Source organism: Papio anubis, chromosome 5 (assembly GCF_008728515.1).
Source record: "Papio anubis isolate 15944 chromosome 5, Panubis1.0, whole genome shotgun sequence".
In the NCBI taxonomy this organism is placed as follows: domain Eukaryota; kingdom Metazoa; phylum Chordata; class Mammalia; order Primates; family Cercopithecidae; genus Papio; species Papio anubis.
Window position 1 is genome coordinate 123,802,247 of NC_044980.1, and position 21,020 is coordinate 123,823,266.

The window sequence follows — 21,020 nt, forward strand, 5'->3', positions numbered from 1 at the left end:
ATGATTTTAAAAGGGATGTTTAAAATATAGAATATTTTTCAATACAAAAAAAATTCTGTCATTTCTATTGCCATCTTCTGTCCCAGTGACAAAAGAATAATGAATAATTTGGTGTATTTCTTCCCAACTTCTGTAAAGTATAGTTGCAAATGTAAATATGGGCCTAGATTTATGATGGAGTATTTTTCAGCAAAATTAGAGTTATATAGTAAATACAGTTTTGATTCATGGAAGTAGTAAATTCATCGCTACATATATCTTCTTGGAATACAGCAAATTTTCAAGTTCAGAAAAGAAGGAATATATAAAGAATCAGGTATCAAATGACAAGTTACTTTTAAAACAGGTAATTCCATGTTACTCCTAGTAATGTAATTGTGTCCCTGTATATTACTTAAATAACAAATTATGCTACAATAACAAATAAATCCTGAAATCTCAGCAACTCCATGTAATAAAAGTTTCCTTCTCACTCATATCACAGACACTGTAATATGTACTGCTCTCCTTTAACAATGATTCAGGGACAAGTTATGTTTCCATTTTGCGATATGCTATCTTACAGTTTTTCTTTTTCAGCTGCCTGGAGGAGCGAAGGGAAGGTTTATAATACTCTAACTGCTTTCAATCAGAAGTGGCACATCATTTCTTCCCACTTTCCCACTGGTGAGAATAAATCCTGTGACTCACATATAGGTGCCTGGGGTTGAAATGCAGAGGAGCACACAGCAATCAGGATGCAAAAACCTGTCTACCACTGCCCAAAATGACAGTAGAGGGATAATATCTGACTAATTCTAATGGTGACAGAGGCATTCCAGAGACAGAAAGTTCAATCTAGCAAAGAAATATGTATATAGTTTTATTAAGCAATGATTAAAATTTTTTGTGTCCACTTAAAAGACATTCCCATGAAGGAGACAAATTCAAGTTATTTAAAATTCTAATTTAAAACATATTTTTTAAAAGCCAAATTATCTTACGTCAGACGTATCACAGTATGTTCATCTTTTGTTGTATGATTAATTTTTGCAAACTCTCTTTCATTTTAGTTGCAGCTCCCTTAAGAATAATAGACTTCTGTTGTCCTCATGGCTATCCCAACCACAAGCATTCTCTTCCAATTGTATATACACATATAATCACATGACCTTGTCTAGCCAACATTAAGAATTTGCCATTCCTTCATGTCCTATTTCCTTCAGCCATAATAGTGGTCAAGTAGCAACCAGTTATTAGTATTCTTTAACTGATTTAAGAATTAATCTCATCAAATTTTGAATGTTCACAACACAAATGCCTGTGATGGACATGCTAATTACCTTGATTTGATCACTGTACATAGTAGACATATATAAAAACATTACTCTGTATCCCATGAATATGTACAATTATTACATGTTGAATTAGTCCTCACACTGCTATAAAAAACTACCTGAGATTGGGTAATTTATAAAGGAAAGAGGTTTAATTGACTCACAGTTCAGCAAGCACAGGGAGGCCTCAGGATACTTACAGTCATGGCAGAAGGGGAAGCAAACACATCCTTCTTCACATGGTGGCAGGAAAGAGAAGTGCTGAGCAAAGCGGGAAAAGCCCCTTATAAAACCGTCAGATCTCATGAGAACTCACTGACTATCATGAGAACAGAATGGGGGGAACCGCCCCCATAATCCAATCATTTTCCACCAGGTCCCTCCTACGACACATAGGGATTCTGGGAACTATAATCCAAGATGAGATTTGGATGGGGATACACCAAACCATATCATTCTGTCCCTGGCCACTCCCAAGTCTCATGGCCTCACATTTCAAAGCACAATCATGCCTTCCCAACAGTCCCCCAAAGTCTTAACTCAACCCAGCATTAACTCAAACGTCCAATTCCAAACTCATCTGAGACAAGGCAAGTCCCTTCCACTTATGAACCAGTAAAATCAAACACAAGCTAGTTACTTCCTAGATACAATGGGGGTACAGGCATTGGGTAAATACACTCGTTCCAAACGGGAGAAGTTGACCAAGACAAAGGGGCAACAGGTTCCCATGCAAATCCAAAATCCAACAGGGCAGTCATTAAATCTTAAAGTTCCAAAATGATCTCTTTTGACTCCATGTCTCACATCCATGTCACACTGATGCAAGAGGTAGGCTCCCACAGCCTTGGACAGCTCTGCCCCTGTGGTTTTGCAGGGTGAAGCTCCCATCCTGGCTGCTTTCATGGACTGGTGTTGAGTGTGAGTTTTCCAGGCACACAGTGCAAGTTGTCAGTGGATCTACCATTCTGGGGTCTAGAGGATGGTGGCCCTTTTCTTACTGCCCTAGCTACACTAGGCAATGCCGCAGTGAGGACTCTGTGTGGGGGTTCCACTCCCACATTTCCCTTCCATACTGCCCTAGCAGAGGTTTTCCATGAGGGCTCTGCCCCTGCAGCAAGTTTCTGCCTCAACATCCAGGCACTTCTATACATCCTCTGAAATCTAAGCGGAGGTTCCCAACCCTCAATTCTTGAACTCTGTGCATTCACAAGCTCAACACCACACGGAAGCCACCACGTGTTTGGGTTTGCACCCTCTGAAGCAATGGCACAAGCTGTACTTTGGCCCCTTTTAGCCACAGCTGGAGCTGAAGTAGCTGGGATGCAGAGCACCATGTCTCAAGGCTACACAGAGCAGAGGGGGCCTGGGTCTGGTGCATAAAACCATTTTGTCCTCTGGGCATGTGATGACAGGGGCTGCTGTGAAGGTTTCTGACATGCCTTGGAGACATTTTCCCCATTGTCTTGTTGATTAACATTCAGCTCCCAATTACGTATGCAAATTTCTGCAGCCTGTTTGAATTCTTCCCCAGAAAATGGGTTTTTCTTTTCTACTACATCATCAGGTTGCAAATTTTCGAAATCTTTATGCTCTGCTTCCTCTTGAATGCTTTGCCATTTAGAAATTTCTTCTACCAGATACCCTAAATCATCTCTCTCAAGTTCAAAGTTCCACAGATCTCCAGGGCAGGGGTAAAATGCCACCCGTCTCTTTGCTAAAGCATAGCAAGAGTGGCATTTACTCCAGTTCCCAACAAGTTCCTCATTTCCATCTGAGAGCACCTCAGCCTGTACTTCACTGTCCATATCACTATCAGAATTTTGGTCAAAGACATTCAACAAGTCTCTAGGAAGTTCCAAACTTTCCCACATCTTCCTGTCTTCTGAGCCCTCAAAGTCTCCAGGAAGTTCCAGACTTTCTCATATTTTTCTGTCTTCTTTTGAGTCTTCCAAACTGTTCAAACTAATAGTGGCAGGAGGCAGACAAATGCCTAGGCAGATAGGGACAGATCCCCAGTGAAAATCCATCTATAAGCCAAAGATAGTTTAAAGCCTGAAATCCAAGCTACAAGTCAAATCCACAGACTAGATTGAGAAGCTGTCTTCCCGTTTGACACACTCCTCTGATTGATCCCCACCCTTCACCTATTTTAAATATACCTACCCATTCCTAATTGGTTTTCTACACTGCCATGATCATATTTGAGTGGTGCCTTTGCTTTAACCTTTTGCTTTTTCCTTGCATACTCACAAACCAATCAGCACACACTCCCATAGTCTGAGCCCACAAAGGCCCTGGACTCAGCCACACTGGGAGAAAAACCACCTGACTGTGAGGTGAGGGACCACCCCCATGTCCACTCTCCACTGAGAGCTCTTCCATCACTCAATAAAATTCTTCTCTGTTCTCGTCACCCTTCAATTGAGTGTATCCTCGTTCTTCTGGGATGCAGCACAAGAGCTCAGGAACCACCAAACACAGGTACAAGCTATAACAGATGCACGCTGGGGCATGCCCAGCCCAGCTGCAGGCTGAGCCAGTCCACAAGCCAAACTCAGCCCAGGTGGGGCAAGTGGGCAGGGTGCCTCCTGCAGCAGGTAGCGTGTCTGAAGGAGTCCCAGCCAGGGGCGTCACCAGCCAGAGGTCCCTGGCTGGCAAAATGACTAAGAAAAATCCTACATCACAACCTCTGCCTGTTACCCAATTCCAAAGTCACTTCTACATTTTCGGGTATCCTGATAGCAGCAGTCCACTACCTTGGTACCAATTTACTATATTAGTCTGTTCTCATGCTGCTATAAAGAACTGCCCAAGACTGGGTAATTTATAAAGAAAAGGGGTTTAATTGACTCATAGTTCTGCATGGCTAGGGAGGCCTCAGGAAACTTACAATCATGGCAGAAGGTGAAGCAGGAACCTTCTTCACAAGTAGGCAGGAGGTAGGGAGTGCCAAGCAAAGGGGGAAGAGCCCCTCATAAAACCATCAGATCTCATGAGAACTCACTCACTATCAAGAGAAGAGCATGGAGGAAACTGCTCCCATGATCCAATCACTTTCCACTGGATCCCTCTCACCACATGTAGGGATTATGGGAACTACAATTCAAGATGGGATTTGGGTGGGACACAGCCAAAGCATATCATTTGTCAACTAAAAATAAAAGGGGAAATTTAAACGGAGCCTAGAGCAGGCAGACAGGAGCCTTCTACCCATGGTGCCAATTAAAGTGTTTCTCCTTGTAAAAAGAAAGAGGAATGGGTGAAGGTGTGGGTCAGAAATGTTAATTAAATGAGACTTTCTGTCTACAAATGTGAATAGTTTATGTATTGCTATCTTCTAAGTATAAAGACAAAAGACAGGAAAGACTGACCTTTAACTTCCTTTGCAGTGTCATATTCCTAAGGAAAACCCATGAAAGTAGTATCACCAAAAACAGTAGAGTAGGAACACCAGGACTTTTTCCCTCCACAAAAGCAATTCATGAGCTGGCAAAAACTGAAAGAACTTTACAGAATCCTGGAATCAACCAAAAACTTTCAACAACCAGCTGAAGACTGGATGAAAAAATAATCTGCGCTTTGTGGTAAGAGACTGTCCTAGCATGTTAAATTGCCCACTTGCCATCCCTCACATCTCATGTTGGCAGTAGCCATTCGTGTAGCAGCCCACACTCCTGGCACAGACTCCTAGTACCAGGTGGAGCAACTCGGAACTTGTTCTTAAAGAAATATGATTGTCCATTTTGTCCTGTGTAGTGGCCTCCTAAGGAACTGGTGAAGTGGCTTGCCTTTGTTTAGCCACCTCAGAGTGTTCTCAAGGATGAGTGGCTTTCTGGGTAACATTTGCCAAAAGCATTGAAGGCATAAGTACTGGCCACAGCAGACTGGAGCAAGGTACAATACTTGGGCCAAGCAAAAGACAGACTGTAAAGAGAAATCTGAAGTAAGTTCAGAAAAGGGATGTAATTGAAAAAACAAATTGGCTTTCTTGGGTATATTTTATTATCAGGGGATTATCAGACTTTACTTAGTTGTAATCTAAAATGTGGTGGCCTCCCAATAAATGGTTCTTTAAATGATTGATTAGTGGATCTGTAGATGGATGGAATAAAAATGGTCTACATCCACTATTTCTTATTTTAAGTTAACTTTTTATCCTTTTCCATATTTTTGTATTTCATATTTCTATAAGACCATAAGACCTTCTTCTACTACTTTTAGAATATTAAAACAATCAATAGTGTTATACATATATATCATTTTTAAACTGTTTTCTTATTAAAGTTATGATTTCATACTGAAAATATTAATGTCATTGAAATAGTTAAAATAATTATATCAGATTTTTCAGACATTTAAACAATAAACTGAATTGACTTGGTATCAATCCAATGCAATTTTTTTAAACAAACAATAAAACCACTTATGAAGACCTGTTCCTATTCTCTAGATTCCTTATATTCTATTAGACATTATTATCCAGATAACTTGTTCTTTGTACCAAACTGGATATTGTCCTTTTTTCATGTTTTTAATTGATACATAATAATTGTATATATTTAGGGGGTATACAGTTTTGTTTTGTTTTGTTTTATGAGATGAGGTCTTGTTCTGTTGCCCAGTCTAGAGTGCAGTGTTACAATTATAGCTCACTGCAGCCTCAAACTCCTGGACTCAAGCTCTTCTCACGCTTCAGCCTCCTAAGTAACTGGGACTACAGGCATGTGCCACCATGCCTGGATAATTTATTTTATTTTTATTTTTTCAGAGAGTGGGTCTCACCATGTTGCCCAGGCTGGTCTCAAACTCCTGGCCTAAAGCAATCCTCTCGCCTCAGCCTCCCAAAGTAATGGGATTACGGATGTGAGTCACTATGTACAGCAGTACATAGCGATGTAGTGACACATGTAATGTATAGTGATCAAATCAGGGTAATTAGCATATCCATCATCTCCAAAATTTATCATTTCTTCATGTTGGCAACATTCAATATCCTCCTAGCTATTTGAAACTATATATTATTATTAACTATAGTAATTCTACATCTACACAGCACTAGAACTTATTCTTCCTATCTAGCTGTAATTTATATCCTTTAACAAGTCTCTCTATTTCCTCCTTCTCCATGCCTTTCCCAGCCTCTAGTATTTTCTGTTTGACCTGTTACTTCTATGAGATCAAAATTTTTTTAGCTTCCATATTGAGTGAAGACATGCAGTATTTAACTTTCTGTTACTAGCTTATTTCACCTAACGTAATGTCATTTATTTCCATCCATGTTGCCATGAATGATAAAATTTCACTCCTTTTATGGTTGAATAGTGTTCCATTGTGTGTGTATGCATTTGTTCATCTGTTGTCGGACACCTACGTTGATTTCATATCTTGGCTATTCCAAATAGTGCTGTAATAAACATGGAGTGCAGATGTCTCTTTGATATACTGATTTCTTTTCCTTTGGGTAAATGCCCAGAACTAGGATTGCTGGATCATATGGTAGTTCTATTTTTAGTTTTTTGAGGAACCTCCATACTATCCTGAAATCTTGAACCATGGCAGAGTGTCACATAGGATGAGCTTAAAGCTTTGGATTAAACTGGCATGTACTAGATTTTTGAAACACTCAAAGCAATCAGAATGCTGTGAATCTTCCCAAGAGGTTGTAAAGGGTCAAAATAATGAGACTAGAAAGAAGATGTATCAAGACAGGAATAAGGAAAGAAAATTAAAACTACTCTACTCCCCCACACACACTCAGTTCAGACTGTTCAATAAACCAGCTTTATAAGTCTAAAAATAAATTTATTTACTCTAGGAAAAACAGATTATTAGTATGATTATCCAATGAGTTGTCATGTAGTATATCTCCTCTTTAGTATCTATCCCACTGGCAACCAGCTTGTGATAGAATTTAACAAAGAAGCAAATAAACTGCCCCTAACCTAGCTATGTTGGCATTATTTTCATTTTTACTTTTAGAAGTCAAATCTATTTGTCACTTCATTGTAGACCTAGTGTAGTTTGAATAATGTTTCTCACACCTCACTTTTTCCTCCCCCTCTCTTGGGACCTCAAATTCATCTTCAGACTTCCCATTTTTATCTTCAAAGACAATCTGAACCCTTCAATCTCTTACCTTTGCTCTTCCCAGTACATATTAACTTGCTGCACCTTTAAATGTGTTGCCTACTGTTAAACAAATGTAAGGAACATCCTACCACTCAAATTTACCTCCTTATAAGCTCTTCAGAAATCTTTCTTCCAATGAAAATGTTGCTACTGTCCATTTTATCTCCTCCAAGTTTGACAATCAAACAAATTACAAAATGCAAAAAGAAAAGGCAAAACTTGTGCAGCTAGTAATTTGATATTTTTCTACATGTGTATATTACAAATTTTACATAAATACTTGCTTAATCAAATAATTTGCTTCTTGGGAAGTGACCTGGTCTTTCACCAGAGGGTTGTAAGTGGCAGAGGAGCCCGTAATTGGGACAAGACACCAGGAAGTACCAAACCAGGGCCATGTGCCAGGAATATGAAAGCTAGCGCTTACTCTAAGAGCACACAGCCAGCCATAGTTCTTGTCATTGAGCAGAAATCTGAAAGGTGAAGGTACAGTTTTTTAAAGAGATTTCAATCATTTAAAGGTTTTTCCAAACAAAATTACATTGTATACCTATAAATTTTCTAAATTCTCTGTCCCCATTCCCAGAAATGGGAGAGAAGTTGATGGGAAGGCAGAGAGAGAAACTGAACTCTAACTGCTACTATCAATTCTGTGCAGGCCTGAAACAATAAACTTGTCTCCCTAACAGTTCAAAAATCTAGTTGAAAAATGAGCACTTGTAAAGGGAAAGCACCCTGAAATGTTAGGAAGAACTTGCAGTTTTAGAGCCAGAAAGATGTGAATTCCAGTTCTGTCTCCATCCTTCCTTTGATATATGTTCCTTGGCAAGTTGTTAATTTCTCAGAGATTATAATGTCTCCCCGGCAACACTGTGGTAAATAATAAACAAAATACTCTCTGTAAAACATTTAGGTCTATGCCTGGCACATAATAGCTACTGGACAAATGGGGATATCTTGAGTGGCTCTGAATGACCTTTTGAGACTTTCCCCCTCTGGGCCTAAGTTTTTTTAATCTAAAATGGGTATATTAATATCCCTTCACTATGTTGTTACAGGTAATAGACAATCTGAATGCAATAGCTAGTATGATAAAGAGTGTATAAAAGTATTAAGTAAACATCATTTATTTTCCTTGTTAAATCAATTTTTTCAAAATGGTTTTTGATTAATGTGAATTGAGTAGTGAAATGGGAGCTAATGACAGACCAAAAATTGTATAGGAGACAGGCAATTCATCCTCCGACAACCAGGTAACCAGGAGAAACAACCCAACATTGCAGATCTTTGACACTTGGGAGTCTAAAGCTTACTTTTCTCCCCACAAAAGTTCTAACTAATGGAGAAGTCCTACAAAGAATGGATGGCCAAACAGGAATCACAGTGTCAGCTGTATTAATGGCTGGGCCAGCACCTAATAACTTCCAACACACAGGGCCCAACTGTCAGCTGTGAGGAAGAATACATTTTAAACCTTGGGACAAAATAATGCTCCTGACTCTTCCTAAATCTTGGTCCAAACTATGGGGAATGCAGTCTGTAGAGCACACCAAATCTACTTACTCAGCCAGCTTCAAGGAAGACAGCATCCTGCTGCATGGGTGAACACCTGGAGAACACTGCAGTTAGAGAGTTAAATTAAGAGGCCAGAGATGGCCAGGTATGGCGGCTCACAACCGTAATCCCAGCACTTTGGGAGGCCGAGGCAGGCAGATCACAAGGTCAGGAGATCAAGACCATCCTGGCTAACACGGTGAAACCTCGTCTCTACTAAAAATACAAAAAAAATTAGCCGGGCGAGGTGGCAGGCGCCTGTAGTCCCAGCTACTTGGGATGCTGAGGTGGGAGAATAGTGTGAACCCGGGAGGTGGAGCTTGCAGTGAGCCAAGATCGTACCACTGCACTCCAGCCTGGGTGAGTGACAGAGGAGACCAAAAAAAAAAAAGAGGCCAGAGATGTGAGCAGGCCCACGGCACCTCAGGTCAAAGAGAGGCAGGTACAGCGCCTCAGGTCAAAGAGAGGTAGGACAGAGCCAGTTTCCCCACCACAAGGCATATTGATCACACTCGCTAGTAAAATTGCCTGATCAATTAGCTCCACCCCTCCTTCTCCCTGGGGAGAATTGAGCGCTGCAGTAGAGAGGAGCAGAAGAGACTCAAACACTCTCCACTCCTGGGAAGAGAAAGCTTGAGGAGAAGATTCCTAGTTGCATAAGGAAGAGGATAGGTGTCCCCTCCTTTCCCTCTGCATGTCAAAGCTAAACCAAAGGCCGGGGGTGGTGGCTCACACCTGTAATCCCAGCACTTTGGGAGACCAAGGAGGGGAGATCACCTGAGGTCAGGAGTTTAAGACCAGCCTGGTCAACATGGTGAAACCCCGTCTCTGCTAAAAACACAAAAATTAGCAGGGCATGGTGGCACACGCCTCTAATCCCAGCTACCTGGGAGACTGAGGCAGGATAATCACTTGAACCCAGGAGGTGGAGGTTGCAGTGAGCCGAGATAGGGCCAATGCACTCCAGACTGGGCAACAAAGTGAGATTCCGTCTCAGAAGAAAAACAAAAAATTCTAAAGCAAAGCAGTAATTTGGGAATAAGGCAGATTGAAGAGGGGTCACAAATAGCACCAGAACTAGAGGTTGATTGGGAAGCCACAGAGATGTTTAAGGAAGCTACTGCATGTAGCCAGAGGCAAGGAGATTGCCAGGAGGCTTTGACAGAAGAGCAGGTCAGGGCAGGCTTTCTGCCAAGGCAGGAAGCAGGTCCTCAATATGAGAACCCAGAGCCTCAGGTAGATAGAGCAAATAAAAGTGTGCCACTAAAGAGGCTTATGGATACAAGATGGGGAAATAAGCACTAAACAAAGGGTCAAGATATCTGGGCAGTCATTGCAGTCATTCTGACTGTACTGCAAACTAGCCATTGACCTCTAAACGTATCACTTTTCAGCTCTGGACATCAGTTCCCTCAAATATAAAAATAAGTATCTTCCTTCTCCAACAATAAATGATCATAGAAAAGGAGATGTGCATTGTTTGGTGATGCATTCAATCTGCCCTGTGTCACCTGGATGCAGAAGACACGGGAATCATTGTCTTCTCAACAATGACAATGGAGCACATATTAAACAGAGGGTATCTGTTCAAACACCACCCTGGAGAAACGCTGGGTGTGATCTGCAGCAGGATATGAAAAATGAAATAAGAAACTTTAAACTATATAAGCAGGCTCGTCTTCTTTTTCATATGTTTCTAGGAAATCAGTGAAAAAAGAGAACAGCTCCAAGGACAGGACTTGTATTTGAAAATAATGATAAGTGACACATTCTGAACAATTACTTAGATTTTTTTTTCTCTGCCTTCTTTTTCTCTCTCCCAAGCCCACACTTACAAAATATTACAGTAAAAAAGGTCTTCCACTACAAAAAGTGCTTCAGGAAAGAGAGGACATTGTCATTTTTTTCAGGCCCTAAAATTATTGTGTATTGTGGAAATCGAACCCTGGAAAGGAAAAGGAGATTCTGACTTATCTATAAAGCTGAAATCTCCTCTGAAGGAGATTATATACAGCAGGATATAGGTATATCTTTTCCTTTCTCCGGTAGAGAAAGCAAGGCTTCATATTTGAATCTCTAAATTGTACCATTCTGAAAATCCACAAATAAAGAAATGCCTAGGAAAAAAGTGGGCTCCTGCTGACTAATTCTGAAATTGTAAGATTGTTCTTATTTTCATTTCCAGCAACCAAAAGAAGTAACACTTCTGGCCACATTCTCTCTCCACTTAAAGGGTATGTGGCCAGTCTATGGGAACACCATGGTGGTAGCTATGTGATTCTGAGTACTATGGCTAACATACTTCTGAAAGCACAGATTTTTGGGGGCTTTTAGAAGACCCTGACAACATTTTAATATTTCATGGAGATATTAAAAGAGATTTCTCTCTTTCTGTGTCACTGTAAAAGGAAGAAAAAATTTAAAGCAACTTGGCACTCTTAGGAGCATATAATTCTTGATGGCAGCTCTTGCCTCTGCAGTTGCTTATATTTTGCAATGAGGATTATGTCATTACCCTACAGGTAGCCCCATTCAAATACAATCTTATTACTAAAAGACTCTAGAATTGAATGGCTATCCCACTAATAGACTGCTTTTCAAACATCTTTAGGATTTTCCAAATATCAAGGATATAATTTGCTGCATTGAAGTTGAATGAATTGCAAATTTTATTTACAGGTTTTTCATATATAGATATTTCTTGCCTAATCAGAGACTGATGTAGAGCTTCTGAAGCTCCCCAAAATATATCCCATTTGATGTTTGCCAAAGTTCTTTTAAGAGAACCAGAGCTCTTCCTGTTCTCCATCATGGCAGATCAAGGCAAAAAGGACAACCCCATGTGGAAACTTCACATCTGAAAGCTCTGCCTCAACATCTGTGTTGAGGACAGTGGAGACAGAGTGACCTGAGCAGCCAAGGTGTTGGAGCAGCTCACAGGGCAGACCCCTGTGTTTTGTAGAGCTAGATACAATCAGATCCTTTGGCATGCAGAGAAATGAAAAGATTGCTATTCACTGCACAGTTCAAGGGTTCAAGGCAGAAGAAATCTTGGAGAGGGATCCAAAGGTGCAGAAGTATGAGTTAAGAAAAAATAACTTCTCAGATACTAGAAACTTTGGTTTTGGGATCCAGGAACAGATCGATTTGGGTATCATATGTGACCCAAGCATTGGTATCTATGGCCTGGACTTCTGTGTGGTGCTGGGTAGGCCAGGTTTCAGCATTACAGACAAGAAGCACAGAACAGGCTGCATTGGGGCCAAACACAGACTCAGCAAAGAGGAGACCATGCGTTGCTTCGAGCATAAGTATGATGGAATCATCCTTCCTGACAAATAAACCCGTTTCTACCCAAAAGGCCAATTTTTTTTTTGGTGAAAAAAAGAGAACCAGAAAGCTCAGCCTTTCTTAGACTTTATTTGCAGGGCACAGAAAATCATGCTCTGCCTTGCCACCCTTCTAAGGAATCAGAGAAAGCCTCATTCCACTGACTCATGACATTTAGAAATAATCTGCCAATGTAGACCTGGTTTCAGGTTTGAGGCCTGAGTCCACTATCATGGTCTTGCAACTGCTGTATTGACTCAAACTATGTAACCACAGTTCAGCCTCGACTTCCGTGCTAGAACCTTCAGTTCCTTACCTGGGGATGATGAGAGGGTGGACAAAGAGGAGTGCTCGCTAGGTTCTCATTCTCCATCTGTCCACTGGGTCCTGTTGCAAGGGGGTAAACCCTGGGAATCCCATTGTCTTTGCCCTCCAGACTCCTGATGTTGCTCCCTAACACTGACCTGTTGATCATCCTCCCTAACAGGGATTAATTCTCATGGACAACTCCAAACTCCCACTTGAGGTGAGAGGCAAAATTGCTATAGATTAGTGCCTTTTGGAGATTTAATTACTAGTTCTTCCAGATATTTTCCTAAAGATGATAAAGAGTGACAAAATAGCTGAGCAAGGTGGCTCATGCCTGCAATATCAGCACTTTGGGAGGCTGAGGTGGGAAGATCACTTGAGCCCAGGAAGTCAAGGCTGCAGTGAGCCATGATCACACCACTGCACTCCAGCCTGGGCAATACAGCAGGATCTTGTCTCAAAAACAAAAAAAAACAACAACAACAACAAAAAGAATGGCAGAGGGGCAAAATAGATTGTTTTGCTTTAATTCTCCTTCTTGATAAAGTTCTTCTTTGATGAATGAATGACTGAAGTTAAAAGTTCACAGGGAAGCAAAAGGAAAAACGAATGAAGAAATCTGGGGAATCAACTGCTGAATAATGTAGAAAAGATATTACATGCTGATAAAATGGGAAGTCTAAGCATATCACTTGTTTGCCCTTTGATGCAATTAAACCTGTGGTCTAATGCAAATCAAGTGTTGTAAGATTCGAGAATGATATATTTAATTCCATGTGCTTAAAACCTTTTTTTTTTTTTTGAGATGGAGTCTTGCTCTGTTGCCGAGGCTGGAATGCAGTGGTGCAATCTCAGCTCACTGGAACCTCTGCCTCCCAGGTTCAAGCAATTCTCCTGCCTCACCTCCTGAATAGCTGGGATTACAGGCACGTGCCACCATGCCTGGCTAATTTTTGTATTTTTTCGTACAGATGGGGTTTCACCATGTTGGCTAAGCTGGTCTCGAACTCCTGACCTCGTGATCTGCCCGACTCGGCCTCCCAAAGTGCTAGAATTACAGGCGTGAGCCACCGCGCCCAGCCAAAACTTTTTAGTATATGAATGGAAGAATAAAGTTACCCATTCAATCAGATTTATCAAAGACATTATGCTTTCGAACTGAATAACAAAAAAAAATTGCACATGTGATTTTATCATAATCTGAAATTAAAATGGACATCTATGCCAGAATACTAAATAGTACATTTCTGTTTCAGTGTCATTACATTTTTTTGAATATTATTTTTGCAGAGTAAAAGGATAAGGCAAAGTGTAGTTATTTCAACAAGTTATGGAACCCTCCTCTCACAGCAATGGCTATATGGGAAGTTATTATTCTATTCTCCCTATTTTGTGTATGTTTTAAAATTTACATAATAAAGGAAAAAGTTTTTAAATTTCATGTGAGACACAGATGAGTCAGACCTCTTCACTTTAATTCTTAACAGATGCACCCTTCCATCTCTCTCTAAAAGCATTCAGTTTCCTGGAACATTTAACATCACCTTCAAAGAATGCTAAGAGCTCTGAACTGCTCTATGTCTTATCCCCTCATTCTCTCTAGCACCCTGCTTCTTCTACTGACAGCCTAGGATGGCAAACAGACTCCACAATCATCGTATCTGTGGTCTCAGTTCCACTTTTTACCAGTCTATAAGGCGAAATAGCTGCTTGCCACATCCAGCTGTTAGAAAAGACAGGCCCTTTTCCATCATTGTTTATGCACTAGAGAAAAAAAATGCAGAGATGGTGCTTGCAGGCTTAAAGGGGTTTCAGGGAAGTCTCTTTTATCAGCTGAGCTACACACTGATCCCACAAAAAGAGCTATGTTTTAAATCAACCTCTTCTTTTGATCTTCTGTGACCTAAAGACTCACATAACAATAGTGTGCTCTGGCCCCAGACTCTCCAGATTGAATGAACCCTTTCTTTTCTCTTAGTTCCCACTTTGTCTTACTTTTCTTTTTTAACAGCTTTATTGAGATATAATTTATATATCATACAATGCACCCATTTAAAGTGACTAATCCAATGGTTCTTAATATGTTCACAGAGTTGTGCAACCATCACCACAATCAAGTCACTGATTCCCTTCTACTTTGTAAGTATCTCCCTTTACATTATAAGAGATTCTCCCTTTGCATTATAAATCCCAGAGTGCAGGATGCCCCCTCCCTCTGTCTATGCCTCCCCTACAGCATCTAGCACCAGATGTCAATATCAGTCATTCTAGATGCTTGTAGTATTATCACTCCCCACTTTGGCCCTTGTTCTAGCTCTCTATCCTAGGTTCAAATTCATAGAAAAAAAAGACAAATGTAGGCAGAAGAAAAATAATATAAATACCATCATCAAACTACTAATCAAAAAACTCTCTTCTTCTAGCCACATCCCAATTATTAAGGTTTTGTTCTAAAAAAAAAAAAAAAAAAAAAAAACACTAAACTATGTTGGCTAATATCGTAAAAGATGTGTTTCTGCAATGAGGCTGATGTGATAGACATCATACACCAAATACTCATCTTATTCAGCTGTACCAAGTAAGAGCCCTACCAGAACTTGTTTCTGACTCTTGGATCCCTCAGTCCAGTCAAGGACATAAAAGAGATTGGAGATGCTGGTAGGTTGAGGATACGGTAACAAGATCTCTTCAGAGAGGGCTCTTCTCTCCTCGTCTCTAATACTTTAGAGGATGGGTTGAAGTATACTGCCTTCTGTTCCCAGACCTAGTTGGGGAGTCTCTGGGAACCCCTGCAACAGCTTGGAAATGTGCTCCCTGCTATTGGAGACATGGAAGACTGATGCCTGACTTGGCCTGATGAAGCTCAAGTGGGTTGGGGACTAAGAAGTCTGGAAGCTCATTAACTGCTTGGATGGAGAAGCCAAGAGACCACTACTGCATCAGGCCTGAGCCAAACAATGCTTTGCGTTTCACATCAGGTGTGTGTCAGGAGGGAGAGAGTGTCAGGGAGAGGTTTTCCTCCTTCTTAGTCAACAGGACTATTTGCAAGAAGGAAGAGCAGAAAGAGGCTGAGGTGTGTGGTGGATGCCCAGGAAGCAATCCATCTGAGTCCAGGGAACTGCGTAAGAAAGGGCCCAGTAAGAAACCTCTGAAGAGCTCAAGAAGAACCCAAGAGAGAAGCGTCGGCTTCATCATCTCCAGGCCCACCCTGGAGCATCAGCTTTAACTAACATCCATATGTCCAGAGAAGTTGAAGCTTCCTAGCCAAGCAGTGCCATCCCCTACACCTCTGCTCTCTCCTACCCTTAACACTGGCAGTTCCAAGACAGCAGTTTGTGAGATAGGAAGATGAGATGAGGGACAGCCAGGAACTCACCCTGTCCCTACAGCAGGCAGCAGCCTGGAGCAAGGTACAACCTGGGCTACAGGAGAAGAGGCGACCAAGGTCAGATGTTATCCCATGGTCAGGACATTCTAATTACTGAATTGTGAGTGTGTTCATGTCTTAAAGTGACTGTAGGATTGTCACATAAGACTGAGTAGAGAGATTGTGGGATTGGATGAGTCTCAAGATGGACAACCGGGATGTTGCAGGAAAGGCTAACCGGTGGTTTGGGGTTTCTCCCCCTAAATCTGAAAAAATGAACATGAACATCCTTCACCAGGAAGAGCTCATCGCTCAGAAGAAAGGGGAAATTGAAGCCAAAATGGAACAGAAAGTCAAGCAGAATCAGGTGGTCAGCCCACAGCCCCCACATCCTGGTGAAATCACAAATGCACACAACTCTTCCTGCGTTTCAAACAAGTTGGCCAACGACGGTAGCTTCCTGCAGCAATTTCTGAAGTTGCAGAAGGCACAGACCAGCACAGATGCCCCCCACCCCCAACGCCAGCGCGCCCAGTGCCCCTCCCAGCATGCCTACCTCCCGCGCCGGGAAGAGGTCCCTCCTCATCAGCAGGCGGACAGGCCTAGGGCTGGCCAACCCGCCAGGCCAGTGAAGAGCTACTCGCACGCCAAGCAACGGCCCGTGGCTCACCGCCCGAGTGTCTTCCAGTCCCACGGCGAGGATGAGGAGGAGGACTAGGAGCAGTGGCTGGAGATCAAAGTTTCACCCCCAGAGGGATTTGAGACTCAGAAAGTGATAGAGAAACAGGCCGCTTTGTGGCAGAAGCAGGCCCCGAGTTAGAAAAAGCGACTATGGAGGACTACAGGGATAACCCGGCGTTTCCATTTTTGCACGGTAAGAATAGCAGGCAATTCCTCTACTACAGAAAGGAGGTGGCTGAGATAAGAAAGGAAGCACGGAAGTTGCAGGCAGCCTCTCAGAAAGTTTCACCCCCAGAGGACGAAGAGGTCAAGAACCTTGCAGAAAAGTTGGCCAGGTTCATAACGGGCGGGGATCCCGAGGTGGAAACCATCGCCCTCCAGAACAACCGCGAAAACCCAGGCATTCGGCTTTCTGTACGAGCCCAACAGCCAAGGGTCCAACTGCTACTAACAGAAGCTGGAGGAGTTCCGGAAAGCCAAGGCCGGCTCCACAGGCACCCTCATGGCACCCGACCCCGGCCTGAAGCGCAGGTCCCCTCCTGAGGCCCTGTCAGGGCCTTCGCCCCCGACCATCACCTGCCCCGCCTCGTCCTCGCCTGTGCCCCCCATCATCCCTGCTCCAGGCGCCCCCGGGAAGCCAGCCTCCGCAGCCACTATCAAGAGGAAGCCGAAGAGCCGGTGGAGGCCTGAAGAGAACAAAGTAGAGCTCTCACCTGCTGAGCTGGTGTGGAGGGACGTGGCTGACTCTCCCTCACCTCTGTCAGTTCAGGACCTCAAGGGGCTCGGCTATGAGAACTGGAAGTCCGTGGGTCTAGTGGGTCTCACGGAGCTATCGGGCTCCCAGAAGCAGCAGCTGAAGGACCAGCAGGAGATGCATCAGATGTACGACATGATCCTGCAGCAAAAGCGGGCCTTGCAGGACATGCAGCTGCTGTGGGAGAAGGCGGTGCAGCAGCACCAGCACGGCTACCACAGCGACGAGGAGGTGAACAGCGAGTTGGTCACCTGGGAGCACCAGCTGCAGCGCATGGAGATGAACAGGACGAGGTAATGGGCCGACCAGCTGACGAAGATGGGCCGGGGCAAGCACTTCATCCCAGACTTCCTGCCTCCAGACAAGCTGGAGAAGTTTAGGGAGACCTTCAAGGAGGGCCGCGAGCCTGACTACTCGGAGTACGAGGAGTTCAAACTGACGGAGGAGAATATCGGCTACCAGATGCTGATGAAGATGGGCTGGAAGGAGGGCGAGGGGCTGGGCTCGGAGAGCCAGGGCATCAAGAATCCGGTCAACAAGGGCACCACCGCAGTGGCTGGCGCCGGCTTCCGCGTTAACCAGCCGGTGGCTCTCTCCAAGGAGTACAACGAGTACTAGGCCTTCCGCAAGAGGATGATGCCCGCCTACCGCTTCCGGCCCAACCCCCCGGAACAACCTCAGAGGGTTTTACTACTGAGTGTTCTGGAAACGCACACTTTCTGAATGACCAGCCGTCCCTGGACCGTGGAATGTTTCGGCCTGTATTTCTGCCCACCCCTCCCATTGTCACAAGTGCCGTGCTGTGTAATAAAGTCCCAGTGCTCATCCAAAAAAAAAAAAAAAAAAGAATGAGTACTCATGGGACTTCTAGAGTTTTCCTCCACGGAGAGAAAATTATCATCACCAAATGAAGTTTAAACACACAGTGGTAAGATTATTTTTATTTAAGCTGTGTTTTTGTCACAATCCAAGCACCACACTTGTTCAGCATACCAGTTGTACAGCTATTGTAAGAATGATTACATGCTTTCAGTCTTCTTAATGATAAATATCACTGTATTGGACATTTATTTTGTGCAAGGCAGTATGGTAAACACATATTGTACCAATCAACATCCCAGAAAAACAAAAACAAGGAGACATGGTTAAATTGGGATTTTCTTAGGAAAGTTTAATAAAGGGATTATTTGCAAAGATGTGGCAAGTTGTAGAGATGATGCTGTGCCCTGGAGCTAGTAATAGCAGGCAATACCTGTCCTTAAGCCTGAAGAGAAGAGGGTAGGGAGTAGTTTTCCAGAACACAGAAGGAGAGAGTCACCTAGAAAGCTTCTGGGGAGGAATAGTGACAGCCTAAGGCAATGCTGCAGGGCAAGCATTCAGAATAAATCCCCAACTTCACTCTCAGCCCTCCCTCTCATCTTCTCTCTGGGCACCCTATTGGCTAAACCAAAAAAAAGCAAAGGACAAGGGAGCCTCTAGTGGTCCATGCAGGTCAGCCTCCTTGGGAGGGGGACTGAGGAGTAGCAGGTGGACAGTGGATCTGAAGGAACAAATGACAATATCTACTGTATACATATTTAATTTGCACAAGAACATTCATTTTTCACATTCTGCAGATGAGGAAATTGAGGTCTAGAGACTAAGTAACTAGTTCAAGGTCAGATGGTTAAGTTAAGGAGTCAAAATTAGCATCTAGCTCTCTCCAGAGCCTATGTTCAAAATCATTGGTGTACTATCAATGTCTTATCCTCTACACATAGAGTCTTTATAAATATTACTATTTTACCTGTCAGTTAAATCATGCTTGCACTGATGTGGTGACCAAGGAAATACTGGCCACAGAAAAGAATAGCTAGCAAGTCTTTGGAACAACATAGTTGTTTAGTTGGGCTTTTTTTTTTTTTTTTTTTTTTTTTAACCAAAGTGCTCAAGTCTGGGAAAAATCTCATAGATGAATGGGAAAAGGAGAGTGATCATTAGAACCTAATTTAGGAATAAGTCCTTGGAATTTTTCAATCTTTCTTTGGGAAATGTTTCTTGTCACACGTGCTCCCCCATCTCACAAACCTATAGATGTAGATGGAGCATTATTTTTCTTTAGAAAGAAAGCACTTTAAACTTCCAGGTGCTGGAATTAGATATGCTGGATATCACATCAAGCCAGATGGCAGCAAAGGTGGCATGATCAGCCCAAATGTAAAACGTGCAGCCTAATTCTTACAAAAAAAATCCTTCCTGCCAGGTGATTCGAAACCAGCCATGACACGAAACTTTTTTTTTTTTTGAGAAGACAGAGTTCCTTTAATCAGAGAATCAATATCCATACTTTTCATTCAAAATGGTATTATGTAAAGCAGGTTTTAATTCAAAAACTCTCCTGCACACTTATATATGCATGTTTTTATACTAAGTAAAATTTTTCCTCATATTTTTACAATGCTACACACACCATTTAAATTTTTATATACGTAAGTTTATTATAACATAAAAAGTGAAAGTGATGAATACTGTTTAAAGCAACTAATATACTATTTTTATTTGGGGGGGTTACATAGAGTCTCAAATATTTAATTGTGATTTTAAGATCTAGTAAAGACTTCTAAAGCTAAAACACAGTTTGAATTTTAAAAAGAATGATTCTTCTTACACAATTATAAATATTTGCAGTAAATATTTTCCTCGGAATGCTGTTTTGACCCCATTTTTCAAGTATTAGATTATATTCCTTTGATCAAGTGAAGAAAACTGGATCATTATAAATGGCTAGCTGAAAGTAAATCATGTTCTTGTGTTTCTTTAGCAGATTAAAGATTTGTCCTAGGGAAGATGGCTGGCTTCAGTTCCAAACATAAAAGTCAGGTGTGTGCATACCAACACATGTGTACTTATACTGTAGCTCCACAGCCCTGAAATGTTATTGCCAGATGTTTCTCTATGCATTTTTAGTGATATATTGATTTCCTTAAAAGAATAATTTGGTATCATCCAGGTGTGCCAATAAGATTAAGACACTGCTGTTCTAGAAGGAGGCCAGGAGTATTTTTTTAATGTAGCTCTTACATGGAAGCAAACACTAGGCATGCAAAAAAGCAATCTCTACCTCTTCCCCACCTTATCACACCTAGGTGTCCTAGTTCTGGAAGTCAGAAGTCTGAAATGGATCTATAAGGCTAAAACCCAAATGTCAGCAGAGCTGTGTTTATTCTTGTTACTTTAGGGGAGTAAATCTATTTCAACGTTTTTTCCAGTTTTCCTACATTCCTTGGCTCAAGTCCTCTTCCTTGAGTCCCTCTGCCTTCTTTCTCTGTTGTCACATCACCTTCTCTGTCTGTGATACTTCCACTTCCCTCTTACAAAGACCCTTGTGATTACACTGGGTTCGGCTCATCCAGATAATCCAGAATAACCTCCTTATCTCGAGAGTTTCAACGTAATCACACCTACAAAGTCTTTTCTTGCCATCTAAGGAAATATATTCACAGGCTTCAGGGATTAAGATGTGGACATCTTTGGTGGGCCATTATTGTGTCTACCACAGGGGGTAAATTTAAAAAGTATTTGGGAGGATTCGTTAATT

At 42.1% G+C, this 21,020-nt stretch overlaps 2 pseudogenes; both read left to right on the forward strand.

The window, feature by feature from the left end:
- The first annotated feature begins 9,938 nt into the window (after window positions 1–9,938).
- On the forward strand, window positions 9,939–13,447 carry LOC110743528 (annotated as a pseudogene).
- Window positions 13,448–15,178: 1,731 nt separating this feature from the next.
- On the forward strand, window positions 15,179–18,289 carry LOC110740424 (annotated as a pseudogene).
- The last annotated feature ends 2,731 nt before the right edge of the window (window positions 18,290–21,020 follow it).